Source organism: Lolium rigidum, chromosome 5 (genome assembly GCF_022539505.1).
Source record: "Lolium rigidum isolate FL_2022 chromosome 5, APGP_CSIRO_Lrig_0.1, whole genome shotgun sequence".
Classification (NCBI taxonomy): domain Eukaryota; kingdom Viridiplantae; phylum Streptophyta; class Magnoliopsida; order Poales; family Poaceae; genus Lolium; species Lolium rigidum.
The window spans coordinates 87,191,583-87,207,968 of NC_061512.1; the positions used below are offsets into that span (position 1 = coordinate 87,191,583).

Genomic DNA, 16,386 nt, shown 5'->3' on the forward strand with positions numbered 1-16,386 from the left:
TCCTCCCGACCTCCTCCAATCCCCACCTCCTCTTCAGTCCTCCAATCATCCCTCTCCATCCTCCTCCCCCAACCCGTGCCGCCGCCTCTACTCCGACCTCGACGAGCGGCGAGCAGGCGGAGCCGTAGGGGACGACCACGGTGGCGTGCGAGAGGAGGTGCCGCAGCAACGCATCCTGGAGGGGGCCCGGCCGTGTGGAGGTTGCCCAGCGGTGCAGGGCTCGAGATCTTCTCCGGAGGCGGCGAATCGTCCACTGCTGCCCGGGGCTCGAGATCTCCGTCGGCGGCGGGGATGGTGACCGGATGCGAGAAGAGCCCCTTCTGGTGCTACCGGACTCGCAACGGTGGTGGCGAGTAGGGAAACAAATTATTCCCGCATGTCCCGGGCCGTGAAGAGGAGACGGGAGGAGGCGCGTGGGAGGATACACTGCAGGACCGCGTCTCGGAGGAGGGCGATGGGGCTAGACAGGACGACCGCGATGGACGGCGAGAGGAGGAAGTTGGTGGCGCGCCGGTGGAGTCGGCAACGCGGAGGGCGGCGGCGCGTCGCCACAGCCGGCTGCTGCGTTTCGGAGGAGGCGCAGCAGGAGCTGGCTGCTCACCTGGCAGCGCCTCTCCCATCACCCGCAGGCCGCAGCGGACGAGAGGCCAAGCAGGGGAAGATGGGGGTGGAGACTGAAGGCCACGACCACCACGCGGGCGCAGCAGATGGCGAGGACAAGGGAGGCGGCGACCCCCACGCCCTCTCATCCCTTACCCATGTTGGTTGCATATCTCCCGTTGAGCCCCTGTTTCTTCTTCCTTCCCTACTTGATGCAGCCCGACCTTCGGTCTTACCCGCATCATGGTCATCATCAAGAACTACGCTCAAGTCCGACGTCACGGAGGCATGGAAGAGGAGACGGAAGAAGGAGACGCGTCTAGGAAGGCCGGCACTACCGCCACGGAATGGCCGGCATCGCCACCCTGCTCGACGCCGGAGGAAGACGGCACTGTCGCCATGCCTACGCCGACACCGCCGTCCCCACTACGAAGCTCATAATCTAAACCATCCCACTATGCTCTTTGTATGCCTAAACTACCCCTCCTTAGTGGCTCCCTATATATAGGCTCCCACCTCCCCCTTCATTAGGTTAGAGTTGAACTTGAGAGAACCTAGGCTTATGCCTCCACCATCCCTCCGGGATTAGGGAAACCCCCTCCTCTCTTAGACACAAATCTATGAGTTGTATCAAGGCACTCCTTATATGATTTATCTTTCGCACTTGTGATTCTACCGCGGTCTCTCACACGTGTGACTCCATAGATCGTATATCGGTCTTTCTCTCGGGGATTCTACCTCGTGTCTCTCCTTGAGTGATTCTATCGGGATAGTGGTTCGGGCTATCGGGAGTAAACCGGAATTGTATCGGGTTGTGTTGTGTGCGTTCGCCGTGTTCTTCGTCGTGTTCTTCGTGTTCATCCCTCACCCCTCTTGTTCTTGGTCAATTCGTGAGATCGGGCAACACACGTGGCCTTAGGCCGCATCATATGGTATCAGAGCAAAGGTTGCCACGAATTTGACCCTCCAATTTCACCAATTTCGCCCAAAAATTTCCCAAAAAATTTTGCCCCAAAAAATAGCTCGAAAATTGATCTCCGGATTTGTTGAGTTTTTTTGTGGTTTTGATCCACAGATCTGTGTTCTTAGTGGTTGATCTATGTTTCCCCATCTTTTCCCCTCCAATTTCATCAAGTCTAGCTCGAATTTGAGTATTTTCTATCCGGTTTTTCTCAAGAACACGAGCTGTTCTCACGAGCTGTTCTTCGTGTTCCCTTCCGCTCGTCCAAGCTGCTCCAGCTCGAGCCGCCGCCTAATTCTCATCTGGCCGCCGCCGACCCACCACTGCCGCAGCTGCTCGTTTTCCTCTCCCTACCGCGCGCCCCGCTCGATCCCTGGCCTCAGCAGCGCCCGCCCCGCACACAGCGCCCCGTACCACCTCCTTGCCGCTGCAACCGCACCACGCCCGCGCTTCTGCCGCCAACCACCAGGCCCGCGCTGCCCATCACACCGCCGCCGCTCGCCCACTGCTCCGCTCGCTCCTGGCCGCGTGTGCCCAGCTGCAACAGCCCACCGCCGCCGCTGCAGAGCCCCACCTCGCGTCTCAGCCACCTCGCTGCTGCAGCAAGCAGTTCCGCTCCAAGCCGTCGCGCCTCTTCATCGCTGTGCATCCCCCAGCAGCACACCCGCTCGCCCACCAATCCGGCCCAGAGCCTCGCCCGCCCGCCCGTGCTGCAGCGCCGCCAGCAACGCACGCCCCGCGCGCGGCCTCCACCTCCTCGCTACCCGGCCCGCAGCGCCAGCAGCCGCACGCCTCGGCCGCTCGCCCCTTCCGCGCAGCACACCAACCGGAGCCAAACCGGGCGCCCAACCGGAAAAATTTCTTGAAACCGGATCCCAGACCGGGAAAAACAGCTCGGACCGGAGCGAGACCGGCCGGCAACCGGATGGTCCGGCCAGGAATCCGGTTGACCGGGTTCTGGACCAGTTTCGTCCAATTTTGACTCCACTTTTTGCCCCAAGTTTTTACAACTTTCCGGAGCCCGTTTGACTCCAAATTTTAACACCATCCCCCAAATACTCTACATAGCCCATCTCTAATTTTTGACGATTTTTGGAGCTCAACTTTTGACCGCTCGTTTTGACCCAACTTTTCGGGCATTGACTTAAATTGCCCGGTTTCCGTTTTGGAGTGCCTTTGGTCCGTGAGAACCGCTTCCGCGCCTACATCAACACCGCGACAACGGCATCGGCACCCCGGATTCCGGCGCATCTTCGACACCATCGTCATCACCATCATCGTAAGTTCCTGTGCTTGACACCGCCTAACGTCAATAGGTATAACTTGCCCCCCTCACCCCTTGTTGCCCCGTTTCTTCCTTTGCGTACCTATCCCATTGAGAGTGGCTTTCCGAGCGTTGCGAAGCATTGCACAAGTGTCACGACCGTGAGAGGATTTATGTGTGTGCGTTGTGTTGAGCGAAGCTCCGAAGCAAGCTCGGTGTGAAAGATACACAAAAGAAGAAAAGAGTGACATATACATAGAGAGAAAAATAAAGCTTCTAAGCATAGAAAAAAAAAAGTGAAAAAAAAGAGAAAAAGAAAAAGAAATAGAAAAAGAGTGTGTGTCCACCGATACCGAGAAGTGCAAAGCTTGTGAGCACTAAGAGAGAAAAGAGAAGAGTGGCATTTGTGCAAATCTTGTTGCTTCCCTCTTATGCAACCGAGCTACCATCTCTCTTGTGTTGGCGTGACACCGAGCTTATAGTCTTCGTTAGGACCATCTTGTTACTTAGCTCACTTCCTTGGTCGCGCTAACCCCATTGTTCTCCGTTGTGTGTGTTTCTGTGTTTCCTTGACATAGATCACCACTCTTGACATTTGACTTTGGATCTTACCCACATTTGACAATAGACTTTTCCGTTGATCTTTTCGTTTGCTATCCACCCTTACCCACCACATATAGAGTTCTTAGCCTTTTGCGTGTGCTTTGAGTGTGTGTGTGAGTAACCCGATACATTTCGACTTTGCTCTTGACTTGAACCATTTTTCCGATACTTTCTTGATAGGTGAGATACTTGTGTAGCTTTCCTTCCACCACATACATATACACCTTCCTAGTGAGATATATACATGATGACCCCACAAGAGCAAGCCGAGATGAGAGCATACTTCGCCGAGCTAGATGCTCGAGAGGCCAAAATGACCCTCCAAGACAAAGCCGAGTGCAAATCCTACTTCAAACACCTTGAGAGCAAGAGTGATACACCCCATGAGTCGAGTGAGGATATTTCGATTTCTAACAACTTAACCTCTACTCCTCTTGTGTTGTCTTCCTCTTTGCTAGGTTTCTCGGACATCGACGACGCCATTGCCATGGAGATGAGGGACTCCACTATATGTGAGATGAGCGACTCCACTATATGTGAGATGAGTGACTCCACTATATGTGAGCTTGATGAGTGCCTCCACTTCGAGAGCATGAGTGATACACCGAGTGAGATGAGAGTGGTAGTTGATAGGTCATGTGAGGCCATTTCGAATTCTAACAACTTACCCTCTACCTCTAGTGTGTTTCCTTGTGTCTTATTAGGTCCCATGGATGACGAGACGCCGATCATGGAGAAGATGTACATGGTGCATGAAGATGATGCTATCACACCATGCTTGATTGAAGATGAACATGGAGGCCACATCGAGCCTACCTCTTCCACAACACCTACCTCATATGAGCGGGACTACAAAGGTACCTATATGGGTGTTGATGATGCCATGATCCCACTAGTGGACATGATGATTTGTGAGTGCTTGCATGAGTTGGATGATCCTATTGCTATGTCATATGCTTCTTTCATTTTCCCTTGTGATACTTGTGATACCATTGTTGATCATGTGGAAGTAGTTGCTTGTGACACTTTGACCATGCCATGCTATGAGTGTTTCGATTTCTATCCTATTGCTTGCAATATGTCGAACAATTTCTCTTTCCCATGTATTGCTTGCAATGTTGATAATGATGCTTGTGTTGTGACAACCTTGCCGAACAATTGCTCTTTCCCTAGGTTGGTCAACAACAATGATGAAATTTTGAACATGTTTTGTGCTACATGCTTGCAATATTCTCCCATTAGTGCAACCAAAATGTTGAATACTTGCTCTTTCCAATGCTTGGTTTGCAATGATGTTAATATGCTTGTGAACGAGATTGCCCCCATAGCTCTCTCAAATTTTGGAGACTTTGCATATATCCATGTTGATCATGTTCCCATGTTTACTCCGCATATTCACCATATCTATTATGATGTTTGGCTTAATGCTAATGGTGATGTGCAAAAGAAATGGAACATCATGATGGATGATGTGTTCATATACCATGCACACACGTTCTTTGTTTTGCCTATGGTGTGTGTAGGTACACGAAAGACAAGGTCAACCTCGATTGAGCACGAGTTGACCAAACGAGCTCTTGAGAGCATAATACAAGTAAGTACAAGATCGAACCCGGCTCTAATACCTTTCCCATGCTTTGCATTGAACATGCCGAACTATTTCTCTTTCTTATGGTTCTTTTGCAAGCATGATGATGTGATTCTTACCGTTGGTGTTGCCACAAATATGAGGACCAATTTCTCTTTCCGATGGTTTGTGTGCACACATGTTGATGATATTTTGGACACTCTCCCGTATGTGTTTTTGCCATATTCTCCTCTTATTGTTTCAAGGATGTTGAACAATTTCTCTTTCTGATGCCTTGAGTGCAACAATGCACATGAGTTTCTACATGAGATGGACATCATAGTCGTCTCACAATTTGGAGTTTTTGTGTTTCCGCATTTGGAAGATGTTGAAATGAAGTTTTTACACATTGACCTTGCATATGCATTATTCTTGATATATTTGTGTTGTGCTAACGGTGTTGTGAACATGAATGGACATGTCGTTGATGATATGCTCCTCTATCACGCACACACATACTTTGCTTGGTCTTTGTTGTGGGAAGGTACAACTACGGACTTGTGTATGAGCTCCAATGAGTGGTTTCACCCACATACTTCAACTACACAAGATCTCTCGATGAGAGCACACCGACATCTTGCTAAGGTGACCTCCTTCTATTTGAGCTCTCTTGCTAAATCCATTGAACTTTGGCTACGCTTTGATTGCTCCTTTGCTTTTCTTGTGCTATTGATAGGGCTCTTGACAAGTGAAGGGACATTCAAGCGTTGGTGTCATCTACCTCCTCTACACATTCATGAAGACTCATCGCCGAGGACGACTCTTTTTCAAGTGGGGGGAGATGATGCAGCCCGACCTTCGGTCTTACCCGCATCATGGTCATCATCAAGAACTACGCTCAAGTCCGACGTCACGGAGGCATGGAAGAGGAGACGGAAGAAGGAGACGCGTCTAGGAAGGCCGGCACTACCGCCACGGAATGGCCGGCACTGCCACCCTGCTCGACGCCGGAGGAAGACGGCACTGTCGCCATGCCTACGCCGACACCGCCGTCCCCACTACGAAGCTCATAATCTAAACCATCCCACTATGCTCTTTGTATGCCTAAACTACCCCTCCTTAGTGGCTCCCTATATATAGGCTCCCACCTCCCCCTTCATGAGTTAGAGTTGAACTTGAGAGAACCTAGGCTTATGCCTCCACCATCCCTCCGGGATTAGGGAAACCCCCTCCTCTCTTAGACACAAATCTATGAGTTGTATCAAGGCACTCCTTATATGATTTATCTTTCGCACTTGTGATTCTACCGCGGTCTCTCACACGTGTGACTCCATAGATCGTATATCGGTCTTTCTCTCGGGGATTCTACCTCGTGTCTCTCCTTGAGTGATTCTATCGGGATAGTGGTTCGGGCTATCGGGAGTAAACCGGAATTGTATCGGGTTGTGTTGTGTGCGTTCGCCGTGTTCTTCGTCGTGTTCTTCGTGTTCATCCCTCACCCCTCTTGTTCTTGGTCAATTCGTGAGATCGGGCAACACACGTGGCCTTAGGCCGCATCACTACTTCCTAATTGCTGATGAAGACTGATACAGGTTGGGTGCCCAGGAGACAGAAACATTGCTATCCATGTGTCCTGCTGCATGTGTTGCCGCTTCTGAAGCGATGGAGAGGAGCAACAGATGGGAACTTGGGGTGCTTGATAGGTAATCTACGATCCATCTCCTATTTTTCTCACGATTTGACCTATTCATTTTGGCTCAAGTTGTCTGCTCTTTTGCGACTTGTTCAGCTAAGATCACGTATGCAGATGAACTGTAAATGGCAATCAATCAGGAAGTTTGGATTAGTTCAAGCACTGACTTAGTTAAATCTGCAGGCAGATGGTATGGTTAATAGTTAATTTGTGCAATATGAATCTGCTCAGAATTTTTTCATCATCAGTTGGACATGTCTTGCAGGAGTGGATTAATTAGGTACGAGCCCAAGCGGAAGGCTTCAGGCACGCCTCACTTAGGTGGAAAGAGGTGCATCTGATGAAGACTGATATATTTTGGTTTCTGTTTGCTACTTCGTACCTCCATTCAGGTCAACTTTGTGTAGATTCGGTAGAACACAAGCGGCAACAGCTGATTGACGTTCCTTTCCTCTATGCTGAAAAACATGCACCCCCCTAACAGACAAGCTCGCTTTCTTTCTATAAGTTTGTGATCTTTCATGCCTTTTTCAGATAGAATAAATAAATAAAAGAACGGAATTCACAACGGGATCTGTCTTGGTCTAGGTAGAAGAATTTGCTGCAAGCTATTGGCCATCGTGGCCCAAAGCACCAGGTACATTCAATGCACTTCTGGTTCTTACATATTAGCTTTGCTTCATGATGTATTTGTTATTTTTTTTCTCCGCATCTTTTCTTATGGGAGAACTATCAAGTTTGAGTATTTTTGATACATAAATAAATACTCCCCGTGTTCATTAATATTATACTGTTTAGACATTTCAATGTGGACTATATACGGACAAAAATGATTGAATCTACACACTAAAAATGGACTAGGTATGGACCAAAATTATTGAATCTACAAAAAGCTAAAAGGTTGAGTAGTATACATGGGCCATGAAATATCCCCTTTGTTTACTGATGTATGCTAGATAATTGTGGCTCAATTCCAACTCAAACTTTACAGTTTGTTTAATATTAAAATATGTCAAATCAGAGTTGTGCTGTGGACAGAAAGATGACTAGAACTTAGAATTAAAGATGTTCAACTATGGTACTACTTGATGTTTGGATTTACTTTTGTGAGGCACTAATCGTTAAATTGGCCATCGTGCAAAGGTTTGTAGATGGTGATTTCCATTGCCTTGTGTCTCTAATTTCAGTTCTCTAATATATTTGCTTTTCCTTTGAGGTGTGAGCTATTTGCTTCTAAATGGCCAGTGGCAACAGAACTTGTATATGGGCCAGTAACAATGATATAATTTTTTTTGTGATATATAGTGGGTTATCTCACACCTTTTTTTGGCCCTTCACCCGCTTGATTTGAGTTTTTTAATGGAATCAAATAGTGTCTCTGCATCTTAACAAGCCATCCATTGAACATATTCGTTAATGATTCCCACATCCATTGAACATATTCGTTAATGATTCCCATGCCTTCAGTCAGCTTTGCACTATGGAGATCACTGTTTCCTATATATGATTATTGTTTTATTGAGTTTATAAAGCACTGTAGATTTTGAAGATGCTCTGAGTTTAACATTCTTTTGGTATGTGCCTGACAGGGGCAGGTAAGAAAACAACCCCATTTTTTGCTCAGGCCTAACTAAAGATTATGTCATCCAGCTTTTGTGGGCAGTTAAAAGAGCAACCCTATTCTCAGTAAATTTTGCTTGCCTTTTAGTATATTTTTGGTTGCATTGTGTGCTTCAGTCCCTCTGTTTTATTCTGATTTGAGGCCTTCAATCCCCTTTTGGTTGGTTAATAGTTGGCGCTACTCTTTTCCTTCATTCAGCTTGTTGTTCTGATTGAAATTAGGAAAAATATATACTACCTCGGGACGTAAATAATAAACGCGCCGGCAAGCGAATGATATGCGTGCATAGCTCTCCCTCCGCGTCGATTAAATCCGACCGGAGGGAGTAGCTAGCAGGATGTATTGCGTTCAGTAGAACAAATTAACAAAAAACATTATCCATTATATCGATTGTGCCAAATTGAACATAATGGCCTCTGTGGTGAGTTGCCAGTACCATCATGTTCGTTTCCTTCTTAGCTTGGCCGCGTTGCATTTCTCTTTCTTTTCCTCGTGTTTTCCTCCTTTCCTCCTCTGAATTTCTCCTCTGCACCTCATTCCCCTTCCTTGTTATTTCTCGTGCCATGGTCTGCCATGGTCGAATTATGTAGGTAAAAAACCGAGTCTCCTGTCATGTGATTAACTTTTTAGATACCTCCTAATTTTTGTGATGAATTTATGTGGTAGATTTCTTTTGGTAAATCTGGGACGCCTACAACTGATGGGAAATGAACTTGTTAGCTCTGTTTAATGTAATGACATATTAACCTATGCAGATACTGGACATAGATGTTTTTGTTAGTAACCGCAAATGTTTAGTTTGATGCCATGTCATTTTTCTGAATTATGTGAGAGCTTCAAATGATGTTTGTACCAGACCGTGGGTGTTGGGGATGGTCCTGATGCGTGGCTAGCCAGTGTAGTTGTGGGGGTAGGAATACAAAAAGGAATATACTTTGATCGAAACCAGGAATTACTTTGATATGTCCCTGCCAAGGCATAATAATAGAGCAGGTGCTAAAATCTCACCCATTCCTCAATTAATTTGTTCCTGCAACTAAGGAAGATGACCGTGTTTGCTATAGGTACATAGAGATCTCTAGGCACCCCTTTGGTTTAAAACTTAAATTTACCCCAAAAAATCTTTGAAGAATACATGCTTCCCTTTTTTAGTCATCCTATGGGGTTGCCAACTATTGATGCAATAATGGAACATGATTCTTGCTGATTATTGTTACCAAGCAAGTGGGCAGAAATGTTTTATGTGCATTGAGTGAACTGAATCTGCTGGTTACTTAATTTTGGGAGTTTCTCGCAAAAAAAAGTTAATTTTGGGAGAGTTGGGTTAGTGAAGGTACATCAGCTTCTCCAATAACATTTTGATCCGTGTTGGTTCATCCTAACGATTATTCATGCTTGGCTCATTTGTACATATGTGTGCTTGTCAAGACAAAGGCAACAAAATTCCGAAGGTGGTAATTTTTTGTTCCCATATGTGAATGAATGAATACTACTTCCTGCAAATCTGTACTAGGCATCAGATACTTTGCAGATTCACTGTATTAAAGCAAGGTTAATGCGTAGTTCGGAGGTTCTGGTTCTCATCTGCATTCCGTTCTTGAGTGCTTTAGCCATGATTGTTTGAAACATCTTAAAGCCTAATGTTGCAATGATATGACGGTCCATAAGGAGTACTTAGCGGGAGCGAGCTAGGTGGAGGCGTGAATTGAGCGAAGGTCGGCGCGCGGAAGCGAGCGTGGGTCACGGGCGCAGCCGAGCGGTCACCGCGTCCGAGTAAGTGATTTGTTTTTTTCATAAGATGTAATGTCTTCCGTTCGGATGAATTAAGCATAGATGAATAGAGGTTGGCGGATGGGTCCAGGTTTGACCACCGGATGTTTGTTTTAAAGCGTTGCTCAAAGTGAGATTTATTTTCTTGATGCCTATAAATTTTATTTACTTTAGAACACTGTAAAAGGTAGCATGATTTTTGCTCCTTGACAGGTTACCGATTCTGGTTCTGGTTCTTTGTCGAGTTTTTTTAGCTCCATGAAGTGTTATATTAGGCACCATTTCTATTCTCTTGATTCTCTTATATTTGCTGGTCATGTAGATAAATTCCACCCGCAACACGAATAAATGCACAATCAGAGAGAAATGTAGAGAAAAATAGAGGGCAACAAGTGCCTCGCAACTGGCTAAAAAATTGCACTGAATGGAGAGAGCGTTGCGTCGACCAGGGACCTGATCGGATGTATGGCACCATGTCATGGAGGGGCACTGCGGCCTGTGGCCCAAGGCGCCACAATTTTTCTCGATGCCCACATACCTCCCGAGTCAATACGGATGACATTGCTATGGCGTAGTTGGCTATCCGAATATTCATATGATTGCAACTATTTTTTTGTACTCAAAGAAGGAATGGGTTTCGTATGTCTTTATTTTTCGGGCAGTTATTTTGTGTCATTCAACATAGATTTCGTATTGATTATGTATCCTTTGCATATATTCACCCTGCAATATTGTTTTTCATTATGTTTGCATTTAGATTTTTCTTATTTGACTATATAGGTGCTTATAGCCTCTTATGCTTGTTTTTTTACACGTCTAAATATGCAGGTTGTGGTCGCATATTCAAATTTGATGTCGTTTTAGCGCTTTGCTTCTGAATATCAGCACAGGGACTGACATTCAGGGTTTCAGGGATTCAGAGAGCCGATACTTTAGGTATTATTTTATTTGCATGTGTATAGGTCTATCATGAACAACCATTTTTTCCCGTTTTCTTCTCTTGGGTTTATGGGATCTAAATAATATGTGTGCTTAGTCCCAGATTTTCATCGTCAGTATAAAAACTGACAATGGTTTGTGCTATGCACGGAGTAGCTTTACAACGCTCTCAGAAAAGGAGTAGCATTACCAAGACAGACATGAGCATGGCTAAAAGCAAGGCATTACTGTTATAATTCAGTTTGTTGTACCGTGCAACCTGCTATTTTTTGTACCGTATTGTCATGGAAGTATTTAGATTTCAATTTATAATACCCCTATTGGTACTGCGAAAAATAATACCCTATTAGCGTGGGCATACAAGCTTCATTTGTTAATATCTCCCATGCTCATTCATATTGTGTAAGTAAAGTGAAAAAAGGTTAGAGGAATCTTTCGAACAAGTTTGTATTTACTCTATAAATAGTGTGTATTACTGAAAAATAAATAAGAGAAATCTTTTCTATTTTCAGCCAGGACGGCAGTGAGTGCATGACGGTGGCCTCAGCTGATGGACGACGGTGGCCGCCGAGCGATCGGCAGCAGGTACGAGCTCGTGTTGTCATTGGTCAGTCAATCTACATGCTCTTTTTTAGCTTAACTGATATGCTATTATGGGACGTTAGGTCAGTTTAGTCAAATCTGCTCCCATATGCTAACCTCAATCAAATGCTCCTCCCTGCACTTGTGCTGCAGTCGCGCACTCTGCATCTCTTCCTCATCAACCTATTTACCTCTTTCAGCTTTTAGCTCTGCAAAGTAGACGTGCACTTAAAAATTGGCAGTACTACCCACCGTCTCCTCTCTTTATTCCTTAAATAATTTTTTGGGTTTAAAACTTCTTCTATCCAATGATGGTAAAACTTTGAAAACCCATAGATTAAAGTGATAAGTGAATTAACTTGTGATGATAAAAATAAAGATATTACTAGCCATCTGTATGTTAATTATTGTTTCAAACATATGAAAGTCTATTTAAAATTCCAAGCAGGTAGTTCTAGATACTTTCTTAAGAAAACTATGATCGTTTGATTCATGGATAGCTTAGTTAGCAGTATGATGTAAGCAGTGTGCTTCTTTGCTTCAGCTTTAGAAATTAGCTCTGAATAATTGCGTATATGTGTGATTTTAATGTATTGCTATTCTTTTTTCGGTACCTGCCTGTAGTTTCGGTTATTTGATTTACTATCATTGTTTGGACAACTTGTCATTTCCCCATGCTTTGCTCCTCAACCTTCCATTTTTTTATGTTCAGAGCAAATAAATGATTATTACCTTCAAAATGATGTTTGCCCCACTCAGACCACATTATTTATAAGAATTAAAAATATTTACAAGAATAATTTACCCGTCCTCTGTTTCCTAATATAAGACGTTTTGGCATGCTTATTTAGCATTCCAAAACATCTTATATTAAGGAACGGAGGTTGGGGTTGCATTTATGATGTATACATATTCTCTCGATCACGATGATTGTTGTTAGCCATACATATATATCCTCATTAAGACATGTGAAACAGGACAGATAAGAAAATAAAGTCCACCTTTACGTGAAAAATATCAAAGCTGGATCCACTGGATTCATCTATCTCAGATTTGACTTTCTGTGGAAAATTATAGAGGACACTATCCATGATATTCTACCTATACAACCGTAAAATCAATGGATTGCCATCCTTTCAATAAAAAGTCTGAAGATATTGTATTATGTTTCAGGTAACAAGAGCAAAGGCTGCTGCTCATTGTTGGGTTCCAGGACTAGGAAGGAACACTGAAGCTTATACGTTTTAAAGGATCAGGTTTGTGTTTCCATGACCCCCGACTGCCGAAACTCATTTGAGATTAGAAGTTACCATTGTGTTCGAACCACTCTATATTATGTTGAAAACTTGATATAGCAGGCCCACAAAAGTTTACTAGGTGGAAGTTGTAGATTGACACATCAGAAAGCACCATGCAGAGTGTGCAAGGTCCTCCATTCTAATGGGAAATTTAACATTGCTAGAACCAACGATATTCTGAATTTGAGTGTTCTAGAATACCTCAATAGTAAGTCTCAAAAGAATAAAATTGGTTAAATTAAAGGTACAGTTGAAAATTAGGTAAACCTGACAAAACAAAATATAAATGTGGGTCTATCCGGAATTATACTATCATATAGGAAATAATATTATCGTGTTAGCCTTCGGCTAAGATGAAAAAAAATGGTGCTACCTTCTCGATACAAATATGTTGACAACCAATAATGTGTAGTTCTACCTTTTCTTTTTGCAGTTTTGGTGTTCCATCTTCTCTATCAAAGCCATAGGGCTTGAACCCGCTGCTCCGCTCTAATATGGCAGCAGCTGGGAGTTGGTGACAGAGCAGGTTTGGACGGGGCTACCTTATCGGAGACCTGGGTGGTTTGGATTTCGAATGCCAAAATCCTGTTTTTTTGGTTTAACCCATTTGCCTTATTTATATTTTTTTGAGGGGGGGAAACTCTTCATTACTCAATAATAGTGTTTACAATATCTTGCATAGCAAGTTCGGCAATAAAATCTGGCACTACACCAAACCAGTGATTACAGATACCAGACCGTCTAGCAAGATGGGCTAAGCCATGAGCCAGACCATTGAGTTTTCTCCTAGTGAAAGACATAAGACATACAGGAATACCACACTTGGCTTCTTCAATATCCTTGAAAGTGCTCCACTGTCGTGACTTGTATAGAGTCTTGTTCGTAGCTGCTCCAACGACCACCCGAGAATCGGACTCCGAGACCGGACTCTGCACTCGAAGCTCTAATCCAAGTCTAAGACCCGCCGGAATGGCTTCAGCTTTCGGCGTCCACCACATCCTCGGCAAGTACCGATGGGTTTACCGACCGCCGCAATGACGATACCTTGACTGTTCCGTGCAACGACTCCAATTGATGAAGCCCGGATTTGGGACGGAAGGCAGCATCAACATTAATCTTCACAGTTCCTTCCTTCGGTGGTACCCAAGAACTTGGATTCCTACATATATCTCCAAAGGGGGAATACGAGCAAGAGACAAGTAGTAGGAGTGCAAATCCGATGTACAGGAGTTTTACCTTTGTCATCTCTCTCGAACCAGGACATGATTGACCAAAGCTGAAGCATAGGCCAAGAGAAAGTTTACGAATTTTTTATAGTTTCTTTACCTTTCTCATATATTGCATCACACCCGATATGCCGGGCGCGCCGAGAGAACAAGCAAAACTCGAGCTCTTTGATTCTTGCTGCAACAATCAAGAAGAATTAGAAGCCAGTCCTTTCCGATGTACCTTGGAACATTTTCTCTCGGTGGTAGATCCCGAGTAGTCCCTCATTTTTTCCCTCGGTGCTCTTGCTTTGGTACAGGAAACGGTGGCATTGAAACAGCTTCTCCTCGGTCATACCGCACAATTTGCATGTGCTCATAGTCTCCGAGTTCTTCTCTCGCTTGTTCCTTGTTGTAGGAAGGTTATCGCGTGCAGTTCTCCAGCCAAAGATGCGCACCTTGGACGGAACTTTGGCACTCCAAATGACACTCCAGATTTTCCTTGCGTTGTTCTGTGCTCCGCTCCCTCCAGCGATCCACCTGGTACCATTGTTAAGATTGTAAGCCAACTTATAAGCGCTTTTAACAGAAAAGTTACCATTTCTTTCATAGTGCCACGCCATGATATCTTCACTGGACTATATTAGCTATTTAGCTTAGACACCATCAGAGTATTTGTTAAATATGGTCCAAGTGTTATTTGTTAAATGCTTCTACTGTCGCCAGTTGTCTTCCTCAAACAATGCAGCATACATGTAATATTCAGAAAAAGAGTAGAATGAAACATATTATTGTAATATGATCTATTTACTATGGTGCTACCTTTTAATTCTATCATTTGTGTTGTATGCCAGTGTATTGCAATTCATTACTTTCTAATCAACCTGGTGTGCAATCAATGTATTAGTTATCTATTTACTGTCAGTGCCTTTGTGTTTTATTTCTTACTCAAAGGACACATGGCTTTAATTCCGATCGTCTTTGTGTTGGGGCGCAACGGTGTGCTTTGCATCTATGCTTTGCAATTATACACTTCGTTTAATGCGGTGCTTTTAATTTGAGTTTGCTTTAGGATGTTTAGATGGCAATTAATTTGATGTCGAAGAAATTAGAAATAGTAGCCATCAATATTTTTATCATTGATTCTAGGATTAATAATTATTATTACTTTGATTCTCTCGCATTATACAATAAATTTTTATATATAACAGTTCTATTCCTTTCAAAAAAATATTCTATTTCTTCAAGACCTTAGAAGATAAGGTGTTGATTATGCTACTAAATTCTACCGGATGGCCAATTATCTTAAACATTTTTATTACCCAAGCATGGCATCGGTCAACCTATCAAAAAGAGCAAAAACATGAATACATTTAAGCTTTGTATGAGTACTAAATTGAGGATAAAACTTATTTGGTTGAAATTCCAACCTGGTTTTGCCACATGCCTCCTGCCTCGTGTGACCATTTGATAGTAACTTGCGATGTAAATAGGAGTTTTCATGCAATAAATTCAACTTTGGATCACATACTTGCGCCCCTTGAGTTTGTACATAATGTTGTACTACAATGTTATTGGACCTTAGCTAAAATCTGCAAAATGTTCATACAAATTTCACCACATAGATTCTGGAATATATTTATAATGGTCACAATATATTTATAATAGTTACCATCAATTGATAGAGGTCTTAAATTGTTGTATAATAACCAAAATTTGACTGAGAATGGTTGCAGCGTTACTGATGAGTGTGTCCAAGGGGTTGGAGGAGGAAGAGGAGGATGTAGGTGGGGCGAAAGGAGCTGTTGCATCGGAGCAAAAGGGAGTAGCCAAAGGAGGATGAAAGGGCCATCGAGGACATTTCTCAAGCGCACACCGCCGGATGCTATTATAACTCATCCTGGATGGCCACCCAACCAAATGCCCTCCCTTTACCACTACGGTGGCAGCGATGGCGGGAAGAGCATAGCTTTAAAATAAGCCAAAACTTATGGTTTAAATTTCTATTTAATTCCATCGTTTGCGCGATAGCGCAACAGGTCATCTAGTGAGGATAAACAATTATTTAGGTCACAACGCTGGGGAACAGAATGGGTCACGGACGTCCGCCGCATGTGTGATTGAGGGCATCTCGCGTGACGCATTTCGAACGTCTAAATTGTCCGCGGGCATCCGTTTGCGTCGCCTGGTGGACGCCAAAATGACCGCGAGGGGCGAAATGTCCGTTTGCATCGGGGCTACCTCCAGCGGTCCGACGCATTTTGGACATGCAAGTGTTTTTTT

At 44.2% G+C, this 16,386-nt stretch overlaps 2 long non-coding RNA genes across 2 annotated transcripts; both read left to right on the forward strand.

Annotated features, from left to right (window-relative positions):
• The first annotated feature begins 575 nt into the window (after positions 1 to 575).
• LOC124651360 lies at positions 576 to 7,019 on the forward strand. The gene is made up of 3 exons (XR_006987386.1): positions 576 to 760; positions 6,588 to 6,698; positions 6,954 to 7,019. It is a non-coding gene; the product is annotated as an uncharacterized LOC124651360 (long non-coding RNA).
• Positions 7,020 to 10,923: 3,904 nt separating this feature from the next.
• Positions 10,924 to 13,471, forward strand: LOC124652343. Its single transcript, XR_006987666.1, has 4 exons — positions 10,924 to 11,015; positions 11,531 to 11,603; positions 12,774 to 12,856; positions 13,332 to 13,471. It is a non-coding gene; the product is annotated as an uncharacterized LOC124652343 (long non-coding RNA).
• Positions 13,472 to 16,386: the final 2,915 nt, after the last annotated feature.